The sequence below is a fragment of the Vombatus ursinus genome, unplaced genomic scaffold (assembly GCF_900497805.2).
Source record: "Vombatus ursinus unplaced genomic scaffold, bare-nosed wombat genome assembly UNPS02014813.1, whole genome shotgun sequence".
Lineage (NCBI taxonomy): Eukaryota > Metazoa > Chordata > Mammalia > Diprotodontia > Vombatidae > Vombatus > Vombatus ursinus.
In genome coordinates, this window is record NW_020954591.1 from 18,080,502 (window position 1) to 18,086,487 (window position 5,986).

The window sequence follows — 5,986 nt, forward strand, 5'->3', positions numbered from 1 at the left end:
ATATTATTATTATGCTAATAATTTTATGTAACAGTATAAATAAATTAATTAATAATTTCTACTCTTATATTTCTACTCTTTATCCCATCCTATCTACCCTTCCCCAGCAGATGGTCCCTTTTATCATCCTCACTCTCTAACCTTTACTCTTTATTTTTCTAACCACTCTTTCCCTGATGTCCAGAAAGATGCCTATGTCTTACTCATCCTTTAAACACTATCACTTGATCCCATCTATTACTAGCTCTCAACCTATATGTCTTCTCTCTCAGCTAACCTCCCTGAGAAATCCATCTATGCTTACTGCTTCCACTTCCTTCCTTCTCATTCATGTCTAAATCCTATACAATATGGCTTGAAATGTTGCCATCCAACTGAAATTTCTTTCTGCAAAGTCACCAGTGACCTCTTAATTTCCAAATTGCCTTTTCTCAATCCTCGTTCTTCTTTCTCTCTCTTCATTTTTTCACATTATCAATCAACCTGTTCTCCTAGATACTCTCCTTTGTAGGTTTTTGTTACATTATTCTCTGTTGGTTCTTACTACTTGTCTGACCATGCCTTCTAAACGCTCTTTGCTGCATCTTCATGTAGGACATATCCACTAATGATGGGTGTCCTTTTCTCTTCTCTTATCCTTTTAAACTATCTCATTTGGTGATATCACCAACTCCAATAGGTTCAATTATCAACTCTGTGAAGATGTATCCCAGATCTATAAATCTAGCCTCTCTCCTCAATCAAAGTTTACATCAGCAATCATGTTTTAGACATTGACCTGGATGTCCCATAGACACCTTAAACTCAATATATTCCAAACATAACTCATCTTTCCCCTCCAAATCTTTTGCTTTCCTTAGCTTCCCTATTATTGTAATCCTAGTTACCCTGGATGAGAACTCAAGTCATACTTTATTCTTCTCCTTGTGCACACTACATAGATATAATCTATCGCCATGTATGTGATGAATGAGCTGCCTATTATTTCAATGATCAACTGCAAAATCCTATCTGGAACTTTTAGCCCTTCAGAATCTGACTCTTTCCTACCCTTTTCAGTCTTGTAACACTTTACTCTTCTTCATATTTTTTACCATCTGGTGACAATGGCTTTTTATCTATTCCTAAAACATGACAACTCATGTCCTAAATCCATGCCTTTTCACTGTTTTTCTTTCATGCTTACAAGGTTCTCTCTACTCACCACTGCCTCCTGGTTTGTATAGCTTCCCCTAGGAATCATCCCAAATACCATTTTTTATGTCACCCCCTGCCCCAACCTTTCCCCACAATGCTTGGACCTTCTCTCTGAAATTACCTTCCATTTCTTGTGTTCATAGTTTGCACATAAAGTTATTTACTTACTGTTTCCCTCATTAGAATGTGGACTCTTTTAGGATTAGGACCATTTTTTGGTATATTTGTTTCTCTTCTGCTTAGCACAGTGCATGGCTAATAATAGATGCTTAATAAATGCTTATTGAGAGAGGCAACATGGAGAAGTAACAAGTAGGTCACTCTCACCCTCCCTTATTAACCTCTGAAATCCCAGAAAATATCAAACCAGGAAAAGCCCTGAGATGGCAAAAATCAGGGTGCTGCAGTCTTGTAGCCCAGGAAGCTTGGGGGATTAATGGGAAAGGTCCCTCTTGCTCTGGGGGAAGGAAAGCAGTATAGGACAGAAGGTGGCCCAGCAAGGCAGTGGCAAGCCCCACCTCAGTATACCAGGGGAGATCCTGAGATCTACATTAGTGGAGCAGGCAAGTGCCAACACCAGGATCACCCCCTCAGAGCCTCAATACAAGCAGGAAAACTGATAGACACCAAATTGGAAAACCACCATGGGTGACAGTATTTTCCAGTAGCCAAATCACCCAACATCTCAACATAAATCTGGTAAGCACAACTCCAGGAGGCAAAACTCCAGGCTGACAAACATCCATCACAGCAAAACATCCCTGTGCAAGGCCCTGGTAAGTAGGAAAAGAAGCTTAGGTAAGAGCCCCCTTTGCTCCAGCAGGAGAGCTCAACTTTTTTTTTAAATCAGGAAATAGGCAAACATCACACACAAAAAGCGAAAACAGACAGTGACCACAGATTATTATTATGGGGAAAGGGAAGATCAAGGCACAAACTCAGAAGAGGAAAACATTGTCAGTATACCCATGTATGAAACTTCAAAGGGGAATATGAACTGGTCTCAAACCCAAAAAGCCTTCTTGGAAGAGCTCAAGAAGGATTTTAAAAGTCAAATAAGAGAGGTAGAAGAAAAATTGGGAAAAGAAATGAGAGGTAGGCAAAAAACAGTCAATAACTTGGAAAAGGATGGACAAAAATTAACTATAACAACTCCTAAAAAAAGTAGAATTGGCCAAATAGAAGAGGAGGCACAAAAACTCACTGGAGGAAAGAACTTCTCAAAAAGTAAAATGGGCCAAATGGAAAAAAGATACAAAATCTAATAGAAGAAAACAATTTGTTAAAAATTAGAATTGGGCAAGTGGAAGCTAATGACTATGAGAGAGCAAGAATCAGTCAAACAGAAACAAAAGAATGAAAAAAATAGAAGAAAATATAAAATACTTCATTGGTAAAACAACTGACCTGGAAAATAGATCCAGGAGAGACAATTTAAAAATTATTGGTCTGCATGAAAAGCATGATGAAAAAAAGAGCCTGGACAACGTCCTTCAGGAAATAATCAAAGAAAATTGCCCTGAGGTCCTAGAAACAGAGCGTAAATTAGTCATCAAAAGAATCCACCAGTCATCTCCTGAAAGAGATCCCAAATGGAAAATGCCAAGGAATATTATAGCCAAATTCCAAAATTACCAGATCAAAGAGTAAATACTGTAAGCAGCCAGAAAGAAACAATTTAAAAATCATGGAACCACAATCAGGATTGTGCAGGACTTTGTAGCTTCTACATTAAAAGATCAGAGGGCACGGAATACAATATTCCATAAGGCAAAGGAGCTTGGATTACAACCAAGGATCAACTACCCAATGAAATTGAGCATAATCTTTCAGGGGAGGAGGTGGATATTCAATTAATTAGGAAACATCCAAACTTTCCTAATAAAAAGACCAGAACTCAGCAGAAAATTTGATCTTCAAATACAAGACTCAAGAGAAGCATGAAAAGGTAAACAGGAAAAAAAAAACATACCATGTTATTAATAAGGGCAAACTGTTTACATCTCTACAAGGTGAGAGGACACATAATTCTTGAGAACTATAATGTTATTATGACATTTAAAAGTGGTACACTTAGAGGGTATGGGTATAAGTTGACTTTGATGTGATGGTAAAAAAATTCTAATTAAGTGGTGAAAAGGGATTGTTGGGATTAGAGGAAAGGAGGAGGCAGACTAGAGTAAATTACATCATGTGAAAAGGCACAAAAACCTAATACAGTAGAGGGAAAGAAGGAAGGGAGATGAACATTGTTTGAACCTTACTCTCATCAGATTTGGTTCAAAGAGAGAATGACATAATCAATTAGGTATAGAAATCTAACTTACCCTATAGGATGTAGGAGGGGAAAGGGAAAAGAAAAGGGAGGGGGTGAATAGAAGGGAGGGAAGAAGTAGAATAGGTAAAGGGGAAGAAGAGGGAGGGGGCTAATATAAGGGAGGGTAGACTGAGGGAGGTGGTGGTTGAAAGCAAAACTCTACTGAGAAGGGAAAGGGAGAAAAGAGAGAGAGAAAAGCATAAACAGGGTAGGGGGAATAGGATGGAAAAGAAGACACAGATAGTAATCATAACTGTGAATGTGAATGGGATGAACTCTCCCATAAAACAGAAATAGATAGCAGAATGGATTAAGAACCATAATCCTACAATATATTGTTTACAAGAAACAAATTTGAAGCAGAGAGATACACATAGATAAAAAGCTGGGACAGACTATTTTATGCTTCAGCTGAAGTAAAAACAAAACAAGGGTAAATGCCTATTGACCCAATATCTTACGGACTGTTGAATTTTAGAATTCTTTCACTTTTCTCATCTTATGTAACTTGGTATCTGTCTGATGTGCAGTTATATACACACAGGCAAAAAAAGCTCTATTTGATGGAACAAAACTTTTTGGTGTGCCAAGATCCATCAACAGAAGAAGTGTTATGTCTTAAATGGACAATGTCTCTTTTTATCCTGACTTGGAGGAGACTGAGAGGTTCTCAAGTTAGAGAGTATGTGCTTGAAAAAAAGATACAGGAGAAAGATGAGGGTAGATAATTTGAGAAAGGGGAGAGACACACACACATATTGCACTCTCTTTCACTCTCTGGGGGCTAAAAATGTGGACACCACCTCAAACTTAGTTGAAGGAGGCTAGGACTACTTTAGTTTGCTTGAAAGGAGAATGGTGATCCTTCTCTCTCTTCCCTTTCTCACTTTATCTATCTTTCCTCCCAGAAAGAGTGAATTAGTATTCCAAAGTTTATTTATGTTCTTTAAGATTTCATTTATAGTTTTCTTTACTATGAATTCTGGATAAATAAAGCTTGATCGAGTATAACAATTCTGATTGGTGTGTTTACCATTTGTGAACAGGGAATTATAAAAAAGAGACAAAGGCAGCAAAGAAAAAAGTATACTGATGAAAGTAAGAAGGATAGAAACTTATATTCATTTAAAATAATTAGGATTCTATATTTACATATGACAAAATAATATCAACAATTATATTTGATAAACTTCTCAAAAATAAAGATCAGGGCAATACAGTTCTAGTCCTCTTCACAGTGAGTTAAAACCACAGGCTTAAAAAAGCACAGTTATATGGCATGCAAGTATGCTGCTGAGATTATGAGACTCTCTTTCCATCCATTGTTCTCTCCATATGTTCACAGAGGAACACAGATGTAGCAGTGGAACTGGGGGAGGTAATGATGGAGTAGATCACGGCCAGTAGGAGGAAAAGGGTAAAGCCTGAACAAGACTGGCAACTTCTAAATTCTAATGGAGGAACCCAGAGGTGAGTTAGTAAGTATTCTCTCTCTCCTGCAGCAGCTCAAAAATCACTTTTTCTCATTGCCAAATAAACTTCAATTTTCCTTTTTTTAAAAAATATATTTAGATTTATTTATTTATTTTTAGTTTTCAACATTCACTTTCACAAGATTTTGAGTTCCAAATTTTCTCCCCGTCTTGTCCTTCCCCCCACCCCAAGATGGCATGCATTCTGAATACCTCTTCTCCTAATCTGGCCTCCCTTCTGTCTCTCCTTCCCTTCTCTTATCCCCTTCCCCTTCAATTTTCCTGTAGGGCAGGATAGATTTCTATACTCCATTTCCTGTATATCTTATTTCCCAGTTGCATGTGAAAACAATTTTTTTTAGCTTTTGTTTTTAAAATTTTGGGTTCCAAATTTTCTCCCTTCCTGCCTCCCCAACCACCCTCATTGAGAAGGCAAGCAACTCGATACAGGTTATACATTTGTAGTCATGCAAAACACTTCCATAGTAGTCATGTTGTGGAAAACTAACTATATTTCCCTTAATCCTATCCTGCCCCCCCCATTTATTCTCTTCTCTCTTTTGATCCTGTCCCTCCTTAGAAGTGTTTGCTTCTGATTAACCTCTTTCCCAAGCTGCCCTCCCCTCTATCATCCTCCTGTTCTCTTGTCCCCTCCCCCCCCATTTTCCTGTAGGGTAAGATAGATTTCCATACCCAAATGAGTGTGTATGTTATTCTCTCCTTAAGCCAAATCCAATGAGAATAAGATTCACTCATTCCCTCTCACCTTCCCCCATTTCCCCTCAACTGTAAAAGCCTTTTCTTTTCTGTTTTATGTGAGATAATTTACCCCATTCTACCTCTCCCTTTCTCATTCTCCCAGTATAATCCTCTCTCACCCCTTAATCTTATTCTCCAGATATCACCCCTTCATTTTCAACTCACCCTGTGCCCTCTGTCTATCTGTCTGTCTGTCTATCTATCTATCTATCTATCTATCTATCTATCTATCTATCTATCT